The sequence below is a fragment of the Papaver somniferum genome, unplaced genomic scaffold, assembly GCF_003573695.1.
Source record: "Papaver somniferum cultivar HN1 unplaced genomic scaffold, ASM357369v1 unplaced-scaffold_10, whole genome shotgun sequence".
In the NCBI taxonomy this organism is placed as follows: Eukaryota; Viridiplantae; Streptophyta; class Magnoliopsida; order Ranunculales; family Papaveraceae; genus Papaver; species Papaver somniferum.
The window spans coordinates 680,810-699,352 of record NW_020618825.1 but is presented as its reverse complement, the minus strand read 5'-3'; the positions used below and the strand labels follow the sequence as shown (position 1 = coordinate 699,352).

General features: G+C 41.1%; 22 non-coding genes and 14 pseudogenes across 22 annotated transcripts; all 36 read right to left on the bottom strand.

The window, feature by feature from the left end:
- Positions 1-50: 50 nt before the first annotated feature.
- LOC113327417 lies at positions 51-160 on the bottom strand (annotated as a pseudogene).
- Positions 161-979: 819 nt separating this feature from the next.
- Positions 980-1,096, bottom strand: LOC113327366 (annotated as a pseudogene).
- Positions 1,097-1,470: 374 nt separating this feature from the next.
- LOC113327054 lies at positions 1,471-1,589 on the bottom strand. Its single transcript, XR_003348713.1, has one exon. It is a non-coding gene; the product is annotated as a 5S ribosomal RNA (ribosomal RNA).
- An 842-nt stretch (positions 1,590-2,431) lies between these two features.
- Positions 2,432-2,550, bottom strand: LOC113327456. Its single transcript, XR_003348943.1, has one exon. It is a non-coding gene; the product is annotated as a 5S ribosomal RNA (ribosomal RNA).
- A 174-nt stretch (positions 2,551-2,724) lies between these two features.
- On the bottom strand, positions 2,725-2,836 carry LOC113327403 (annotated as a pseudogene).
- A 1,326-nt stretch (positions 2,837-4,162) lies between these two features.
- Positions 4,163-4,280, bottom strand: LOC113327258 (annotated as a pseudogene).
- Positions 4,281-4,649: 369 nt separating this feature from the next.
- On the bottom strand, positions 4,650-4,764 carry LOC113327210. Its single transcript, XR_003348874.1, has one exon. It is a non-coding gene; the product is annotated as a 5S ribosomal RNA (ribosomal RNA).
- Positions 4,765-5,133: 369 nt separating this feature from the next.
- LOC113327439 lies at positions 5,134-5,251 on the bottom strand. Its single transcript, XR_003348940.1, has one exon. It is a non-coding gene; the product is annotated as a 5S ribosomal RNA (ribosomal RNA).
- Positions 5,252-5,619: 368 nt separating this feature from the next.
- Positions 5,620-5,737, bottom strand: LOC113327172. Its single transcript, XR_003348834.1, has one exon. It is a non-coding gene; the product is annotated as a 5S ribosomal RNA (ribosomal RNA).
- A 378-nt stretch (positions 5,738-6,115) lies between these two features.
- On the bottom strand, positions 6,116-6,234 carry LOC113327475. The gene has a single exon (XR_003348952.1). It is a non-coding gene; the product is annotated as a 5S ribosomal RNA (ribosomal RNA).
- Positions 6,235-6,611: 377 nt separating this feature from the next.
- LOC113327398 lies at positions 6,612-6,723 on the bottom strand (annotated as a pseudogene).
- Positions 6,724-7,096: 373 nt separating this feature from the next.
- Positions 7,097-7,215, bottom strand: LOC113327386. Its single transcript, XR_003348931.1, has one exon. It is a non-coding gene; the product is annotated as a 5S ribosomal RNA (ribosomal RNA).
- A 180-nt stretch (positions 7,216-7,395) lies between these two features.
- On the bottom strand, positions 7,396-7,507 carry LOC113327402 (annotated as a pseudogene).
- A 373-nt stretch (positions 7,508-7,880) lies between these two features.
- On the bottom strand, positions 7,881-7,999 carry LOC113327223. The gene has a single exon (XR_003348885.1). It is a non-coding gene; the product is annotated as a 5S ribosomal RNA (ribosomal RNA).
- Positions 8,000-8,376: 377 nt separating this feature from the next.
- On the bottom strand, positions 8,377-8,495 carry LOC113327344 (annotated as a pseudogene).
- Positions 8,496-8,868: 373 nt separating this feature from the next.
- LOC113327136 lies at positions 8,869-8,987 on the bottom strand. Its single transcript, XR_003348798.1, has one exon. It is a non-coding gene; the product is annotated as a 5S ribosomal RNA (ribosomal RNA).
- Positions 8,988-9,364: 377 nt separating this feature from the next.
- Positions 9,365-9,483, bottom strand: LOC113327194. The gene has a single exon (XR_003348855.1). It is a non-coding gene; the product is annotated as a 5S ribosomal RNA (ribosomal RNA).
- Positions 9,484-9,862: 379 nt separating this feature from the next.
- On the bottom strand, positions 9,863-9,981 carry LOC113327161. The gene has a single exon (XR_003348823.1). It is a non-coding gene; the product is annotated as a 5S ribosomal RNA (ribosomal RNA).
- Positions 9,982-10,357: 376 nt separating this feature from the next.
- Positions 10,358-10,476, bottom strand: LOC113327121. Its single transcript, XR_003348784.1, has one exon. It is a non-coding gene; the product is annotated as a 5S ribosomal RNA (ribosomal RNA).
- Positions 10,477-10,854: 378 nt separating this feature from the next.
- Positions 10,855-10,973, bottom strand: LOC113327474. Its single transcript, XR_003348951.1, has one exon. It is a non-coding gene; the product is annotated as a 5S ribosomal RNA (ribosomal RNA).
- Positions 10,974-11,350: 377 nt separating this feature from the next.
- Positions 11,351-11,462, bottom strand: LOC113327397 (annotated as a pseudogene).
- Positions 11,463-11,836: 374 nt separating this feature from the next.
- Positions 11,837-11,955, bottom strand: LOC113327270. Its single transcript, XR_003348917.1, has one exon. It is a non-coding gene; the product is annotated as a 5S ribosomal RNA (ribosomal RNA).
- A 179-nt stretch (positions 11,956-12,134) lies between these two features.
- On the bottom strand, positions 12,135-12,246 carry LOC113327401 (annotated as a pseudogene).
- A 373-nt stretch (positions 12,247-12,619) lies between these two features.
- On the bottom strand, positions 12,620-12,738 carry LOC113327340 (annotated as a pseudogene).
- A 377-nt stretch (positions 12,739-13,115) lies between these two features.
- LOC113327343 lies at positions 13,116-13,234 on the bottom strand (annotated as a pseudogene).
- A 373-nt stretch (positions 13,235-13,607) lies between these two features.
- Positions 13,608-13,726, bottom strand: LOC113327135. Its single transcript, XR_003348797.1, has one exon. It is a non-coding gene; the product is annotated as a 5S ribosomal RNA (ribosomal RNA).
- Positions 13,727-14,103: 377 nt separating this feature from the next.
- LOC113327182 lies at positions 14,104-14,222 on the bottom strand. Its single transcript, XR_003348843.1, has one exon. It is a non-coding gene; the product is annotated as a 5S ribosomal RNA (ribosomal RNA).
- A 379-nt stretch (positions 14,223-14,601) lies between these two features.
- On the bottom strand, positions 14,602-14,720 carry LOC113327160. The gene has a single exon (XR_003348822.1). It is a non-coding gene; the product is annotated as a 5S ribosomal RNA (ribosomal RNA).
- Positions 14,721-15,096: 376 nt separating this feature from the next.
- LOC113327120 lies at positions 15,097-15,215 on the bottom strand. The gene has a single exon (XR_003348783.1). It is a non-coding gene; the product is annotated as a 5S ribosomal RNA (ribosomal RNA).
- Positions 15,216-15,593: 378 nt separating this feature from the next.
- Positions 15,594-15,712, bottom strand: LOC113327473. Its single transcript, XR_003348950.1, has one exon. It is a non-coding gene; the product is annotated as a 5S ribosomal RNA (ribosomal RNA).
- Positions 15,713-16,089: 377 nt separating this feature from the next.
- LOC113327393 lies at positions 16,090-16,201 on the bottom strand (annotated as a pseudogene).
- A 373-nt stretch (positions 16,202-16,574) lies between these two features.
- LOC113327152 lies at positions 16,575-16,693 on the bottom strand. Its single transcript, XR_003348814.1, has one exon. It is a non-coding gene; the product is annotated as a 5S ribosomal RNA (ribosomal RNA).
- Positions 16,694-16,873: 180 nt separating this feature from the next.
- Positions 16,874-16,985, bottom strand: LOC113327400 (annotated as a pseudogene).
- A 373-nt stretch (positions 16,986-17,358) lies between these two features.
- LOC113327222 lies at positions 17,359-17,477 on the bottom strand. Its single transcript, XR_003348884.1, has one exon. It is a non-coding gene; the product is annotated as a 5S ribosomal RNA (ribosomal RNA).
- Positions 17,478-17,854: 377 nt separating this feature from the next.
- LOC113327342 lies at positions 17,855-17,973 on the bottom strand (annotated as a pseudogene).
- Positions 17,974-18,346: 373 nt separating this feature from the next.
- On the bottom strand, positions 18,347-18,465 carry LOC113327133. The gene has a single exon (XR_003348795.1). It is a non-coding gene; the product is annotated as a 5S ribosomal RNA (ribosomal RNA).
- Between the last annotated feature and the right edge of the window lie 78 nt (positions 18,466-18,543).

The window sequence follows — 18,543 nt, the reverse complement described above, 5'->3', positions numbered from 1 at the left end:
AAAACCGCTAAAAAATGGCAAAAAAATAATGGCAAAAATAAATAAAAAAAGGCAATCAACACGAGGACTTCCCCACCATCTTAGTACTACTCTCGCCCAAGCACGCTTAACTGCATAGTTCTGATGGTTCTGGTGCATTAATGCTGGTATGATCGATTGTTGAAGGTATTTACCAAGTTTACTACTTAACACGTCCCCAATGTATTGGTCCGAACTCCCCATTCGTTATTAATTCTTCGTGGAAAGTCGATTCGGACAAATGATGGTTCGTTGGAAACGTTATGGCGAGGATATCCTTTCGTGCAATTATTTGGATTAACACCGTTTTGGTATTTTAATAAAAACTATTAAAACATTCAATTAAATGCAAGTTTTTGGATGAATTCCAAAAAACTGGGGCGGGCGCCCTCCCAGACTTCGTGCCATAATAACCCATTCTTTCTCTCGGACAATCCCCTCGTAATTACTCGGCTCGCAGTCATAAGGAAAAACCGCTAAAAAAATGGCAAAAATAAATAATAAAAGGCAATCAACACGATGACTTCCCAAGAGTCACCCATCTTAGTACTACTCTCGCCCAAGCACGCTTAATAGCAGTTATGATTGGTTCTAGTCTTTAGTGCTGTTCTGATCGATTGCCGAAACACTCTCCATGTATTGGTCCGAACTCCCCATTCGGCTATTATTCTTCGTGGAAATCCGATTCGGGCAAATGATGGTTCGTTGGAAACGTTATGGCGAGAGAATCCTTTCGTGCAAATATTTGGATTAACAACCTCGTTTTGATAGTATTTTAATAAAAATATTAAAATATCCAATTAAATGCACGTTTTTGGATGAATTCCAAAAACCTGGGGCGGGCGCCCTCCCGGATTCGTGCCATGAAAACCCATTCTTTCTCTCGGGCAATCCATTCTCTAATTACTCGGCTCGCAGTCATAAGGAAACCCCTAAAAAAATGGCAAAAAAAATAAAAAAAGGCAATCAACACGAGGATTTCCCAAGAGGTCACCCATCATAGTACTACTCTCTCCCAACACGCTTAACTGCAGATTTCTGATGGTTCTGGTGCATTAGTGCTGGTATGATCGATTGCTAAAGGTATTTTACCAAGTTTACTACTTAACACGTCTCCAATGTATTGGTCCGAACTCCCCTTCGGCTATTAATTCTTCGTGGCAAGTCCGATTCGGGCAAATGATGGTTCGTTGGAAACCTTATGGCGAGGAGAATCTTTTCGTGCAATTATTTTGGATTAACAACCTCGTTTTGATAGTATTTTAATAAAAAACTATTAAAATATTCAATTAAATGCACGTTTTTGGATGAATTCCAAAAACGTGGGGCAGGCGCCCTCCCAGGCTTCGTGCCGTAAAAACCCATTCTTTCTCTCGGGCAATCCGTTCGCTAATTACTCGGCTCGCAGTCATAAGGAAACCGCTAAAAAATGGCAAAAATAAAAATAAAAAAAGCAATCAACACGAGGACTTCCCAAGAGGTCTCCCATCTTAGTACTACTCTCTCCCAAGCACACTTAACTGCAGAGTTCTGATGGGGTCTGGTGCATTAGTGCTGGTATGATCGATTGCTAAAGGTATTTTACCAAGTTTACTACTTAACACGTCCCCAATGTATTGGTCCGAACTTCCCATTCGACTATTAATTCTTCGTGGCAAGTCCGATTCGGAAAATGATGGTTCGTTGGAAACGTTATGGCGAGGAGAATTTATTCGTGCAATTATTTTGGATTAACAACCTTTTTTGTAGTATTTTAATAAAAACTATTATAATATTCAATTAAATGCACGTTTTTGGATGAATTCCAAAAACCTGGGCGGGCGCCTCCTGGCTTCGTGCCATAAAAACCCATTATTTCTCTCGGGTAATCCCTTCGCTAACTAGCGGCTCGCAGCCATAAGGAAAACCGCTAAAAAATGGCAAAAATAAAATAAAAAAAAGGCAATCAACACGAGGACTTCCCCACCCATCTTAGTACTACTCTCGCCCAAGCACGCTTAACTGCATAGCTCTGAGGGTTCTGGTGCATTAATGCTGGTATGATCGACTGCTGAAGGTATTTACCAAGTTTACTATAACACGTCCCCAATGTATTGGTCCGAACTCCCCATTCGGCTATAATTCTTCGTGGCAAGTCCGATTCGTACAAATGATGGTTCGTTGGAAACGTTATGGCGAGGAGAACTTTTCGTGCAATTATTTTGGATTAACAACCTCGTTTTGGTAGTATTTTAATAAAAACTATTAGAAATTCAATTAAATGCACGTTTTTGATGAAATCCAAAACCTGGGCGGGCGCCCTCCCAGGCTTCGTGCCATAAAACCCATTCTTTCTCCGGGTAATCCCTTCGCTAACTAGTCGTCTCGCAACCATAAGGAAAACCGCTTAAAAAATGGAAAAAAAAAAAAAAATAGCAATCAACACGAGGACTTCCCAAGAGGTCACCCATCTTAGTACTACTCTCGCCCAAGCACGCTTAACTGCAGAGTTCTGATGGGATCTGGTGCATTAGTGCTGGTATGATCGATTGCTGAAGGTATTCTACCAAGTTTACTACTAAACCTGGGGGGCGCCCTCCCGGCTTCGTGCCTTAAAAACCCATTCTTTCTCTCGGGTAATCCCTTCGCTAACTAGTCGGCTCGCAGCCATAAGAGAAACCGCTAAAAAAATGCAAAAAAAATAAATGGCAAAAATAAATAAAAAAAGGCAATCAACACGAGGACTTCCCCACCCATCTTAGTACTACTCTCTCCCAAGCACGCTTAACTGCATAGTTCTGATGGGTTCTGGTGCATTAGTGCTGGTATGATCGATTGCTGAAGGTATTTTACCAAGTTTACTACTTAACACGTCCCCAATGTATTGGTCCGAACTCCCCATTCGGCTATAATTCTTCGTGGCAAGTCCGATTCGGACAAATGATGGTTCGTTGGAAAAGGTATGGCGAGGAGAATCTTTCGTGCAATTATTTTGGATTAACAACCTCGTTTTGATAGTATTTTAATAAGAAACTATTAAAATATTCAATTAAATGCACGTTTTGGATGAATTCCAAAAACTGGGGCGGGCGCCCTCCCAGGCTTCGTGCCATGAAAAACCCATTCTTTCTCTCGGAAATCCATTCGCTAATTACTCGGCTCGCAGTCATTAGGAAACCCCTAAAAAAATGGCAAAAAAATAAAAAAAGGCAATCAACACGAGGATTTCCCAAGAGTCACCCATCTTAGTATACTCTCCCAAACACGCTTAACTGCATAGTTCTGATTGGTTCTGGTGCATTAGTGGTATGATCGATTGCTGAAGGTATTTTACCAAGTTTACTACTTAACATGTCTCCAACGTATTGGTCGAACTCCCCATTCGGCTATTCATTCTTCTGGCAAGTCCGATTCGGGCAAATGATCGTTGGAAACGTTATGGCGAGGAGAATCCTTTCGTGCAATTATTTTGGATTAATAACCTGTTTTGGTAGTATTTTAATAAAAAAACTATTAAAATATTCAATTAAATGCACGTTTTTGGATAAATTCCAAAAACCTGGGAGGGCGCCCTCCCAGGCCGTGCCATAAAAACCCATTCTTTCTCTCGGGAATCCATTCGCTAATTACTCGGCTCGCAGTCATAAGGAAAACCGCTAAAAAAATGGCAAAAATAAAATAAAAAAGGCAATCAACACGATGACTTCCCAAGAGGTCACCCATCTTAGTACTACTCTCGCCAAGCACGCTTCTGCAGAGTTATGATGTTTAGTGCATTAGTGCTGGTATGATCGATTGCCGAAGATATTTTACCAAGTTTACTACTTAACACGTCTCCAATGTATTGGTCCGAACTCCCCATTCGGCTATTAATTCTTCGTGGCAATCCGATTCGGGCAAATGATGGTTCGTTGGAAACGTTATGGCGGGAGAATCCTTTCGTGCAATATTTTGGATTAACAACCTCGTTTTGTAGTATTTTAATAAAAAACTATTAAAATATTCAATTAAATGCACGTTTTTGGATGAATTCCAAAAACCTGGGGCGGGCGCCTCCCAGGCTTCGTGCCAAAAACCCATTCTTTCTCTCGGGCAATCCATTCGCTAATTACTCGGCTCGCAGTCATAAGGAAACCCTAAAAAAATGGCAAAAAAAATAAAAAAAGGCAATCAACACGAGGACTTCCCAAGAGGTCACCCATCTTAGTACTACTCTCTCCCAACACGCTTAACTGCAGAGTTCTGATTGGTTCTGGTGCATTAGTGCTGGTATGATCGATTGCTAAAGGCATTTTACCAAGTTTACTACTTAACACGTCTCCAATGTATTGGTCGAACTCCCCATTCGGCTATCATTCTTCGTGGCAAGTCGATTCGGGCAAATGATGGTTCGTTGGAAACGTTATGGCGAGGAGAATCCTTTCGTGCAATTATTTTGGATTAACAACCTCGTTTTGGTAGTATTTTAATAAAAAACTATTAAAATATTCAATTAAATGCACGTTTTGGATGAATTCCAAAAACCTGGGGCGGGCGCCCTCCCAGGCTTCGTGCCATAAAAACCCATTCTTTCTCGGGAATCCATTCGCTAATTACTCGGCTCGCAGTCATAAGGAAAACCGCTAAAAAATGGCAAAAATAAAATAAAAAAAGGCAATCAACACGAGGATTCCCAAGAGGTCACCCATCTTAGTACTACTCTCCAAGCACGCTTAACTGCAGAGTTCTGATGGGTTCTGGTGCATTAGTGCTGGTATGATCGATTGCTAAAGGTATTTTACCAAGTTTACTACTTAACACGTCTCCAATGTATTGGTCCGAACTCCCCATTCGGCTATTAATTCTTCGTGGCAAGTCCGATTCTGGCAAATGATGGTTCGTTGGAAAGTTATGGCGAGGAAATCCTTTCGTGCAATTATTTTGGATTAACAACCTCGTTTTGGTAGTATTTTAAAAAAAATATTAACTATTCAATTAAATGCACAATTTTGGATGAATTCCAAAAACCTGGGGCGGGCGCCCTCCCAGCTTCGTGCCATAAAACCCATTCTTTCTCTCGGGTAATCCCTTCGCTAACTAGTCGGCTCGCACCATAAGGAAAACCGCTAAAAAAATGGCAAAAATAAAATAAAAAAAGGCAATCAACACGAGGACTTCCCAAGAGGTCACCATCTTAGTACTACTCTCGCCCAAGCACGCTTAACTGCAGAGTTCTGATGGGTTCTGGTGCATTAGTGCTGGTATGATCGATTGCTGAAGTATTTACCAAGTTTACTACTTAACACGTCCCCAATGTATTGGTCCGAACTCCCATTCGGCTATTAATTATTCGTGGCAAGTCCGATTCGGACAAATGATGGTTCGTTGGAAACGTTATGGCGAGGAGAATCTTTCGTGCAATTATTTTGGATTAACAACCTCGTTTTGTAGTATTTTAATAAAAAACTATTAAAATTCAATTAAATGCACGTTTTTGGATGAATTCCAAAAACCTGGGGCGGGCGCCCTCCTAGGCTTCATGCCATAAAACCCATTCTTTCTCTCGGGTAATCCTTCGCTAACTAGTCGGCTCGCAGTCATAAGGAAAACCGCTAAAAAAAATGGCAAAATAAAATAAAAAAAGGCAATCAACACGAGGACTTCCCAAGAGGTCACCCATCTTAGTACTACTCTCTCCCAAGCACGCTTAACTGCAGAGTTTGATGGGTTCTGGTGCATTAGTGCTGGTATGATCGATTGCTAAAGGTATTTTACCAAGTTTACTACTTAACACGTCTCCAATGTATTGGTCCGAACTCCCCATTCGGCTATTAATTCTTCGTGGCAAGTCCGATTCGGGCAAATGATGGTTCGTTGGAAACCTTATGGCGAGGAGAATCTTTTCGTGCAATTATTTTGGATTAACAACCTCGTTTTGATAGTATTTTAATAAAAAACTATTAAAATATTCAATTAAATGCACGTTTTTGGATGAATTCCAAAAACGTGGGGCAGGCGCCCTCCCAGGCTTCGTGCCGTAAAAACCTATTCTTTCTCTCGGGCAATCCGTTCGCTAATTACTCGGCTCGCAGTCATAAGGAAAACCGCTAAAAAAATGGCAAAAATAAAAATAAAAAAAGGCAATCAACACGAGGACTTCCCAAGAGGTCTCCCATCTTAGTACTACTCTCTCCCAAGCACGCTTAACTGCAGAGTTCTGATGGGGTCTGGTGCATTAGTGCTGGTATGATCGATTGCTAAAGGTATTTTACCAAGTTTACTACTTAACACGTCCCCAATGTATTGGTCCGAACTTCCCATTCGACTATTAATTCTTCGTGGCAAGTCCGATTCGGAAAAATGATGGTTCGTTGGAAACGTTATGGCGAGGAGAATTTATTCGTGCAATTATTTTGGATTAACAACCTCTTTTTTGTAGTATTTTAATAAAAACTATTATAATATTCAATTAAATGCACGTTTTTGGATGAATTCCAAAAACCTGGGGCGGGCGCCCTCCCTGGCTTCGTGCCATAAAAACCCATTATTTCTCTCGGGTAATCCCTTCGCTAACTAGTCGGCTCGCAGCCATAAGGAAAACCGCTAAAAAAATGGCAAAAATAAAATAAAAAAAAGGCAATCAACACGAGGACTTCCCCACCCATCTTAGTACTACTCTCGCCCAAGCACGCTTAACTGCATAGCTCTGATGGGTTCTGGTGCATTAATGCTGGTATGATCGACTGCTGAAGGTATTTTACCAAGTTTACTACTTAACACGTCCCCAATGTATTGGTCCGAACTCCCCATTCGGCTATTAATTCTTCGTGGCAAGTCCGATTCGTACAAATGATGGTTCGTTGGAAACGTTATGGCGAGGAGAACTTTTCGTGCAATTATTTTGGATTAACAACCTCGTTTTGGTAGTATTTTAATAAAAACTATTAGAATATTCAATTAAATGCACGTTTTTGGATGAAATCCAAAAACCTGGGGCGGGCGCCCTCCCAGGCTTCGTGCCATAAAAACCCATTCTTTCTCTCGGGTAATCCCTTCGCTAACTAGTCGTCTCGCAACCATAAGGAAAACCGCTTAAAAAATGGAAAAAAAAATAAAAAATAGCAATCAACACGAGGACTTCCCAAGAGGTCACCCATCTTAGTACTACTCTCGCCCAAGCACGCTTAACTGCAGAGTTCTGATGGGATCTGGTGCATTAGTGCTGGTATGATCGATTGCTGAAGGTATTCTACCAAGTTTACTACTAAACCTGGGGCGGGCGCCCTCCCGGGCTTCGTGCCTTAAAAACCCATTCTTTCTCTCGGGTAATCCCTTCGCTAACTAGTCGGCTCGCAGCCATAAGGAAAACCGCTAAAAAAATTGCAAAAAAAATAAATGGCAAAAATAAAATAAAAAAAAGGCAATCAACACGAGGACTTCCCCACCCATCTTAGTACTACTCTCTCCCAAGCACGCTTAACTGCATAGTTCTGATGGGTTCTGGTGCATTAGTGCTGGTATGATCGATTGCTGAAGGTATTTTACCAAGTTTACTACTTAACACGTCCCCAATGTATTGGTCCGAACTCCCCATTCGGCTATTAATTCTTCGTGGCAAGTCCGATTCGGACAAATGATGGTTCGTTGGAAAAGGTATGGCGAGGAGAATCTTTTCGTGCAATTATTTTGGATTAACAACCTCGTTTTGATAGTATTTTAATAAGAAACTATTAAAATATTCAATTAAATGCACGTTTTTGGATGAATTCCAAAAACCTGGGGCGGGCGCCCTCCCAGGCTTCGTGCCATGAAAACCCATTCTTTCTCTCGGGAAATCCATTCGCTAATTACTCGGCTCGCAGTCATTAGGAAACCCCTAAAAAAATGGCAAAAAAATAAAAAAAGGCAATCAACACGAGGATTTCCCAAGAGGTCACCCATCTTAGTATTACTCTCTCCCAAACACGCTTAACTGCAGAGTTCTGATTGGTTCTGGTGCATTAGTGCTGGTATGATCGATTGCTAAAGGTATTTTACCAAGTTTACTACTTAACATGTCTCCAACGTATTGGTCGGAACTCCCCATTCGGCTATTCATTCTTCTTGGCAAGTCCGATTCGGGCAAATGATGGTTCGTTGGAAACGTTATGGCGAGGAGAATCCTTTCGTGCAATTATTTTGGATTAATAACCTTGTTTTGGTAGTATTTTAATAAAAAACTATTAAAATATTCAATTAAATGCACGTTTTTGGATAAATTCCAAAAACCTAGGGAGGGCGCCCTCCCAGGCTTCGTGCCATAAAAACCCATTCTTTCTCTCGGGCAATCCATTCGCTAATTACTCGGCTCGCAGTCATAAGGAAAACCGCTAAAAAAATGGCAAAAATAAAATAATAAAAGGCAATCAACACGATGACTTCCCAAGAGGTCACCCATCTTAGTACTACTCTCGCCCAAGCACGCTTAATTGCAGAGTTATGATTGTTTTTAGTGCTTTAGTGCTGGTATGATCGATTGCCGAAGATATTTTACCAAGTTTACTACTTAACACGTCTCCAATGTATTGGTCCGAACTCCCCATTCGGCTATTAATTCTTCGTGGAAAATCCGATTCGGGCAAATGATGGTTCGTTGGAAACGTTATGGCGAGGAGAATCCTTTCGTGCAAATATTTTGGATTAACAACCTCGTTTTGATAGTATTTTAATAAAAAACTATTAAAATATTCAATTAAATGCACGTTTTTGGATGAATTCCAAAAACCTGGGGCGGGCGCCCTCCCAGGCTTCGTGCCATGAAAACCCATTCTTTCTCTCGGGCAATCCATTCGCTAATTACTCGGCTCGCAGTCATAAGGAAACCCCTAAAAAAATGGCAAAAAAATAAAAAAAGGCAATCAACACGAGGATTTCCCAAGAGGTCACCCATCTTAGTACTACTCTCTCCCAAACACGCTTAACTGCAGAGTTCTGATTGGTTCTGGTGCATTAGTGCTGGTATGATCGATTGCTAAAGGCATTTTACCAAGTTTATTACTTAACACGTCTCCAATGTATTGGTCGGAACTCCCCATTCGGCTATTCATTCTTCGTGGCAAGTCCGATTCGGGCAAATGATGGTTCGTTGGAAACGTTATGGCGAGGAGAATCCTTTCGTGCAATTATTTTGGATTAATAACCTCGTTTTGGTAGTATTTTAATAAAAAACTATTAAAATATTCAATTAAATGCACGTTTTTGGATGAATTCCAAAAACCTGGGGCGGGCGCCCTCCCAGGCTTCGTGCCATAAAAACCCATTCTTTCTCTCGGGCAATCCATTCGCTAATTACTCGGCTCGCAGTCATAAGGAAAACCGCTAAAAAATGGCAAAAATAAAAATAAAAAAAGGCAATCAACACGAGGACTTCCCAAGAGGTCACCCATCTTAGTACTACTCTCACCCAAGCACGCTTAACTGCAGAGTTCTGATGGGGTCTGGTGCATTAGTGCTGGTATGATCGATTGCTAAAGGTATTTTACCAAGTTTACTACTTAAGACGTCTCCAATGTATTGGTCTGAACTCCCCATTCGGCTATTAATTCTTCGTGGCAAGTCCGATTCTGGCAAATGATGATTCGTTGGAATTGTTATGGCGAGGAAAATCCTTTCGTACAATTATTTTGGATTAACAACCTCGTTTTGATAGTATTTTAATAAAAAAATATTAGACTATTCAATTAAATGCACAATTTTGGATGAATTCCAAAAACCTGGGGCGGGCGCCCTCCCAGGCTTCCTGCCATAAAAACCCATTCTTTCTCTCGGGTAATCCCTTCGCTAACTAGTCGGCTCGCATCCATAAGGAAAATCCTTAAAAAAAATGGCAAAAACAAAATAAAAAAATGGCAATCAACACGAGGACTTCCCAAGAGGTCACGCATCTTAGTACTGCTCTCGCCCAAACACGCTTAATTGCAGAGTTCTGATGGGTTCTGGTGCATTAGTGCTGGTATGATCGATTGCTGAAGGTATTTTACCAAGTTTACTACTTAACACGTCCCCAATGTATTGGTCCGAACTCCCCATTCGGCTATTAATTATTCGTGGCAAGTCCGATTCGGACAAATGATGGTTCGTTGGAAACGTTATGGCGAGGAGAATCTTTTCGTGCAATTATTTTGGATTAACAACCTCTTTTTTGTAGTATTTTAATAAAAAACTATTAGAATATTCAATTAAATGCACGTTTTTGGATGAATTCCAAAAACCTGGGGAGGGCGCCCTCCTAGGCTTCATGCCATAAAACCCCATTCTTTCTCTCGGGTAATCCCTTCGCTAACTAGTCGTTCGCAGTCATAAGGAAAACCGCTAAAAAAATGGCAAAATAAAATAAAAAAATGGCAATCAACACGAGGACTTCCCAAGAGGTCACCCATCTTAGTACTACTCTCTCCCAAGCACGCTTAACTGCAGAGTTTGGATGGGTTCTGGTGCATTAGTGCTGATATGATCGATTGCTAAAGGTATTTTACCAAGTTTACTACTTAACACGTCTCCAATGTATTGGTCCGAACTCCCCATTCGGCTATTAATTCTTCGTGGCAAGTCCGATTCGGGCAAATGATGGTTCGTTGGAAACCTTATGGCGAGGAGAATCTTTTCGTGCAATTATTTTGGATTAACAACCTCGTTTTGATAGTATTTTAATAAAAAACTATTAAAATATTCAATTAAATGCACGTTTTTGGATGAATTCCAAAAACGTGGGGCAGGCGCCCTCCCAGGCTTCGTGCCGTAAAAACCTATTCTTTCTCTCGGGCAATCCGTTCGCTAATTACTCGGCTCGCAGTCATAAGGAAAACCGCTAAAAAAATGGCAAAAATAAAAATAAAAAAAGGCAATCAACACGAGGACTTCCCAAGAGGTCTCCCATCTTAGTACTACTCTCTCCCAAGCACGCTTAACTGCAGAGTTCTGATGGGGTCTGGTGCATTAGTGCTGGTATGATCGATTGCTAAAGGTATTTTACCAAGTTTACTACTTAACACGTCCCCAATGTATTGGTCCGAACTTCCCATTCGACTATTAATTCTTCGTGGCAAGTCCGATTCGGAAAAATGATGGTTCGTTGGAAACGTTATGGCGAGGAGAATTTATTCGTGCAATTATTTTGGATTAACAACCTCTTTTTTGTAGTATTTTAATAAAAACTATTATAATATTCAATTAAATGCACGTTTTTGGATGAATTCCAAAAACCTGGGGCGGGCGCCCTCCCTGGCTTCGTGCCATAAAAACCCATTATTTCTCTCGGGTAATCCCTTCGCTAACTAGTCGGCTCGCAGCCATAAGGAAAACCGCTAAAAAAATGGCAAAAATAAAATAAAAAAAAGGCAATCAACACGAGGACTTCCCCACCCATCTTAGTACTACTCTCGCCCAAGCACGCTTAACTGCATAGCTCTGATGGGTTCTGGTGCATTAATGCTGGTATGATCGACTGCTGAAGGTATTTTACCAAGTTTACTACTTAACACGTCCCCAATGTATTGGTCCGAACTCCCCATTCGGCTATTAATTCTTCGTGGCAAGTCCGATTCGTACAAATGATGGTTCGTTGGAAACGTTATGGCGAGGAGAACTTTTCGTGCAATTATTTTGGATTAACAACCTCGTTTTGGTAGTATTTTAATAAAAACTATTAGAATATTCAATTAAATGCACGTTTTTGGATGAAATCCAAAAACCTGGGGCGGGCGCCCTCCCAGGCTTCGTGCCATAAAAACCCATTCTTTCTCTCGGGTAATCCCTTCGCTAACTAGTCGTCTCGCAACCATAAGGAAAACCGCTTAAAAAATGGAAAAAAAAAATAAAAAATAGCAATCAACACGAGGACTTCCCAAGAGGTCACCCATCTTAGTACTACTCTCGCCCAAGCACGCTTAACTGCAGAGTTCTGATGGGATCTGGTGCATTAGTGCTGGTATGATCGATTGCTGAAGGTATTCTACCAAGTTTACTACTAAACCTGGGGCGGGCGCCCTCCCGGGCTTCGTGCCTTAAAAACCCATTCTTTCTCTCGGGTAATCCCTTCGCTAACTAGTCGGCTCGCAGCCATAAGGAAAACCGCTAAAAAATGGCAAAAAAAATAAATGGCAAAAATAAAATAAAAAAAAGGCAATCAACACGAGGACTTCCCCACCCATCTTAGTACTACTCTCTCCCAAGCACGCTTAACTGCATAGTTCTGATGGGTTCTGGTGCATTAGTGCTGGTATGATCGATTGCTGAAGGTATTTTACCAAGTTTACTACTTAACACGTCCCCAATGTATTGGTCCGAACTCCCCATTCGGCTATTAATTCTTCGTGGCAAGTCCGATTCGGACAAATGATGGTTCGTTGGAAAAGGTATGGCGAGGAGAATCTTTTCGTGCAATTATTTTGGATTAACAACCTCGTTTTGATAGTATTTTAATAAGAAACTATTAAAATATTCAATTAAATGCACGTTTTTGGATGAATTCCAAAAACCTGGGGCGGGCGCCCTCCCAGGCTTCGTGCCATGAAAACCCATTCTTTCTCTCGGGAAATCCATTCGCTAATTACTCGGCTCGCAGTCATTAGGAAACCCCTAAAAAAATGGCAAAAAAATAAAAAAAGGCAATCAACACGAGGATTTCCCAAGAGGTCACCCATCTTAGTATTACTCTCTCCCAAACACGCTTAACTGCAGAGTTCTGATTGGTTATGGTGCATTAGTGCTGGTATGATCGATTGCTAAAGGTATTTTACCAAGTTTACTACTTAACATGTCTCCAACGTATTGGTCGGAACTCCCCATTCGGCTATTCATTCTTCTTGGCAAGTCCGATTCGGGCAAATGATGGTTCGTTGGAAACGTTATGGCGAGGAGAATCCTTTCGTGCAATTATTTTGGATTAATAACCTTGTTTTGGTAGTATTTTAATAAAAAACTATTAAAATATTCAATTAAATGCACGTTTTTGGATAAATTCCAAAAACCTAGGGAGGGCGCCCTCCCAGGCTTCGTGCCATAAAAACCCATTCTTTCTCTCGGGAAATCCATTCGCTAATTACTCGGCTCGCAGTCTTAAGGAAAACCGCTAAAAAAATGGCAAAAATAAAATAATAAAAGGCAATCAACACGATGACTTCCCAAGAGGTCACCCATCTTAGTACTACTCTCGCCCAAGCACGCTTAATTGCAGAGTTATGATTGTTTTTAGTGCTTTAGTGCTGGTATGATCGATTGCCGAAGATATTTTACCAAGTTTACTACTTAACACGTCTCCAATGTATTGGTCCGAACTCCCCATTCGGCTATTAATTCTTCGTGGAAAATCCGATTCGGGCAAATGATGGTTCGTTGGAAACGTTATGGCGAGGAGAATCCTTTCGTGCAAATATTTTGGATTAACAACCTCGTTTTGATAGTATTTTAATAAAAAACTATTAAAATATTCAATTAAATGCACGTTTTTGGATGAATTCCAAAAACCTGGGGCGGGCGCCCTCCCAGGCTTCGTGCCATGAAAACCCATTCTTTCTCTCGGGCAATCCATTCGCTAATTACTCGGCTCGCAGTCATAAGGAAACCCCTAAAAAAATGGCAAAAAAATAAAAAAAGGCAATCAACACGAGGATTTCCCAAGAGGTCACCCATCTTAGTACTACTCTCTCCCAAACACGCTTAACTGCAGAGTTCTGATTGGTTCTGGTGCATTAGTGCTGGTATGATCGATTGCTAAAGGCATTTTACCAAGTTTATTACTTAACACGTCTCCAATGTATTGGTCGGAACTCCCCATTCGGCTATTCATTCTTCGTGGCAAGTCCGATTCGGGCAAATGATGGTTCGTTGGAAACGTTATGGCGAGGAGAATCCTTTCGTGCAATTATTTTGGATTAATAACCTCGTTTTGGTAGTATTTTAATAAAAAACTATTAAAATATTCAATTAAATGCACGTTTTTGGATGAATTCCAAAAACCTGGGGCGGGCGCCCTCCCAGGCTTCGTGCCATAAAAACCCATTCTTTCTCTCGGGCAATCCATTCGCTAATTACTCGGCTCGCAGTCATAAGGAAAACCGCTAAAAAATGGCAAAAATAAAAATAAAAAAAGGCAATCAACACGAGGACTTCCCAAGAGGTCACCCATCTTAGTACTACTCTCACCCAAGCACGCTTAACTGCAGAGTTCTGATGGGGTCTGGTGCATTAGTGCTGGTATGATCGATTGCTAAAGGTATTTTACCAAGTTTACTACTTAAGACGTCTCCAATGTATTGGTCTGAACTCCCCATTCGGCTATTAATTCTTCGTGGCAAGTCCGATTCTGGCAAATGATGATTCGTTGGAATTGTTATGGCGAGGAAAATCCTTTCGTACAATTATTTTGGATTAACAACCTCGTTTTGATAGTATTTTAATAAAAAAATATTAGACTATTCAATTAAATGCACAATTTTGGATGAATTCCAAAAACCTGGGGCGGGCGCCCTCCCAGGCTTCCTGCCATAAAAACCCATTCTTTCTCTCGGGTAATCCCTTCGCTAACTAGTCGGCTCGCATCCATAAGGAAAATCCTTAAAAAAAATGGCAAAAACAAAATAAAAAAATGGCAATCAACACGAGGACTTCCCAAGAGGTCACGCATCTTAGTACTGCTCTCGCCCAAACACGCTTAATTGCAGAGTTCTGATGGGTTCTGGTGCATTAGTGCTGGTATGATCGATTGCTGAAGGTATTTTACCAAGTTTACTACTTAACACGTCCCCAATGTATTGGTCCGAACTCCCCATTCGGCTATTAATTATTCGTGGCAAGTCCGATTCGGACAAATGATGGTTCGTTGGAAACGTTATGGCGAGGAGAATCTTTTCGTGCAATTATTTTGGATTAACAACCTCTTTTTTGTAGTATTTTAATAAAAAACTATTAGAATATTCAATTAAATGCACGTTTTTGGATGAATTCCAAAAACCTGGGGAGGGCGCCCTCCTAGGCTTCATGCCATAAAACCCCATTCTTTCTCTCGGGTAATCCCTTCGCTAACTAGTCGTTCGCAGTCATAAGGAAAACCGCTAAAAAAATGGCAAAATAAAATAAAAAAATGGCAATCAACACGAGGACTTCCCAAGAGGTCACCCATCTTAGTACTACTCTCTCCCAAGCACGCTTAACTGCAGAGTTTGGATGGGTTCTGGTGCATTAGTGCTGATATGATCGATTGCTAAAGGTATTTTACCAAGTTTACTACTTAACACGTCTCCAATGTATTGGTCCGAACTCCCCATTCGGCTATTAATTCTTCGTGGCAAGTCCGATTCGGGCAAATGATGGTTCGTTGGAAACCTTATGGCGAGGAGAATCTTTTCGTGCAATTATTTTGGATTAACAACCTCGTTTTGATAGTATTTTAATAAAAAACTATTAAAATATTCAATTAAATGCACGTTTTTGGATGAATTCCAAAAACGTGGGGCAGGCGCCCTCCCAGGCTTCGTGCCGTAAAAACCTATTCTTTCTCTCGGGCAATCCGTTCGCTAATTACTCGGCTCGCAGTCATAAGGAAAACCGCTAAAAAAATGGCAAAAATAAAAATAAAAAAAGGCAATCAACACGAGGACTTCCCAAGAGGTCTCCCATCTTAGTACTACTCTCTCCCAAGCACGCTTAACTGCAGAGTTCTGATGGGGTCTGGTGCATTAGTGCTGGTATGATCGATTGCTAAAGGTATTTTACCAAGTTTACTACTTAACACGTCCCCAATGTATTGGTCCGAACTTCCCATTCGACTATTAATTCTTCGTGGCAAGTCCGATTCGGAAAAATGATGGTTCGTTGGAAACGTTATGGCGAGGAGAATTTATTCGTGCAATTATTTTGGATTAACAACCTCTTTTTTGTAGTATTTTAATAAAAACTATTATAATATTCAATTAAATGCACGTTTTTGGATGAATTCCAAAAACCTGGGGCGGGCGCCCTCCCTGGCTTCGTGCCATAAAAACCCATTATTTCTCTCGGGTAATCCCTTCGCTAACTAGTCGGCTCGCAGCCATAAGGAAAACCGCTAAAAAAATGGCAAAAATAAAATAAAAAAAAGGCAATCAACACGAGGACTTCCCCACCCATCTTAGTACTACTCTCGCCCAAGCACGCTTAACTGCATAGCTCTGATGGGTTCTGGTGCATTAATGCTGGTATGATCGACTGCTGAAGGTATTTTACCAAGTTTACTACTTAACACGTCCCCAATGTATTGGTCCGAACTCCCCATTCGGCTATTAATTCTTCGTGGCAAGTCCGATTCGTACAAATGATGGTTCGTTGGAAACGTTATGGCGAGGAGAACTTTTCGTGCAATTATTTTGGATTAACAACCTCGTTTTGGTAGTATTTTAATAAAAACTATTAGAATATTCAATTAAATGCACGTTTTTGGATGAAATCCAAAAACCTGGGGCGGGCGCCCTCCCAGGCTTCGTGCCATAAAAACCCATTCTTTCTCTCGGGTAATCCCTTCGCTAACTAGTCGTCTCGCAACCATAAGGAAAACCGCTTAAAAAATGGAAAAAAAAATAAAAAATAGCAATCAACACGAGGACTTCCCAAGAGGTCACCCATCTTAGTACTACTCTCGCCCAAGCACGCTTAACTGCAGAGTTCTGATGGGATCTGGTGCATTAGTGCTGGTATGATCGATTGCTGAAGGTATTCTACCAAGTTTACTACTAAACCTGGGGCGGGCGCCCTCCCGGGCTTCGTGCCTTAAAAACCCATTCTTTCTCTCGGGTAATCCCTTCGCTAACTAGTCGGCTCGCAGCCATAAGGAAAACCGCTAAAAAAATTGCAAAAAAAATAAATGGCAAAAATAAAATAAAAAAAAGGCAATCAACACGAGGACTTCCCCACCCATCTTAGTACTACTCTCTCCCAAGCACGCTTAACTGCATAGTTCTGATGGGTTCTGGTGCATTAGTGCTGGTATGATCGATTGCTGAAGGTATTTTACCAAGTTTACTACTTAACACGTCCCCAATGTATTGGTCCGAACTCCCCATTCGGCTATTAATTCTTCGTGGCAAGTCCGATTCGGACAAATGATGGTTCGTTGGAAAAGGTATGGCGAGGAGAATCTTTTCGTGCAATTATTTTGGATTAACAACCTCGTTTTGATAGTATTTTAATAAGAAACTATTAAAATATTCAATTAAATGCACGTTTTTGGATGAATTCCAAAAACCTGGGGCGGGCGCCCTCCCAGGCTTCGTGCCATGAAAACCCATTCTTTCTCTCGGGAAATCCATTCGCTAATTACTCGGCTCGCAGTCATTAGGAAACCCCTAAAAAAATGGCAAAAAAATAAAAAAAGGCAATCAACACGAGGATTTCCCAAGAGGTCACCCATCTTAGTATTACTCTCTCCCAAACACGCTTAACTGCAGAGTTCTGATTGGTTCTGGTGCATTAGTGCTGGTATGATCGATTGCTAAAGGTATTTTACCAAGTTTACTACTTAACATGTCTCCAACGTATTGGTCGGAACTCCCCATTCGGCTATTCATTCTTCTTGGCAAGTCCGATTCGGGCAAATGATGGTTCGTTGGAAACGTTATGGCGAGGAGAATCCTTTCGTGCAATTATTTTGGATTAATAACCTTGTTTTGGTAGTATTTTAATAAAAAACTATTAAAATATTCAATTAAATGCACGTTTTTGGATAAATTCCAAAAACCTAGGGAGGGCGCCCTCCCAGGCTTCGTGCCATAAAAACCCATTCTTTCTCTCGGGCAATCCATTCGCTAATTACTCGGCTCGCAGTCATAAGGAAAACCGCTAAAAAAATGGCAAAAATAAAATAATAAAAGGCAATCAACACGATGACTTCCCAAGAGGTCACCCATCTTAGTACTACTCTCGCCCAAGCACGCTTAATTGCAGAGTTATGATTGTTTTTAGTGCTTTAGTGCTGGTATGATCGATTGCCGAAGATATTTTACCAAGTTTACTACTTAACACGTCTCCAATGTATTGGTCCGAACTCCCCATTCGGCTATTAATTCTTCGTGGAAAATCCGATTCGGGCAAATGATGGTTCGTTGGAAACGTTATGGCGAGGAGAATCCTTTCGTGCAAATATTTTGGATTAACAACCTCGTTTTGATAGTATTTTAATAAAAAACTATTAAAATATTCAATTAAATGCACGTTTTTGGATGAATTCCAAAAACCTGGGGCGGGCGCCCTCCCAGGCTTCGTGCCATGAAAACCCATTCTTTCTCTCGGGCAATCCATTCGCTAATTACTCGGCTCGCAGTCATAAGGAAACCCCTAAAAAAATGGCAAAAAAATAAAAAAAGGCAATCAACACGAGGATTTCCCAAGAGGTCACCCATCTTAGTACTACTCTCTCCCAAACACGCTTAACTGCAGAGTTCTGATTGGTTCTGGTGCATTAGTGCTGGTATGATCGATTGCTAAAGGCATTTTACCAAGTTTATTACTTAACACGTCTCCAATGTATTGGTCGGAACTCCCCATTCGGCTATTCATTCT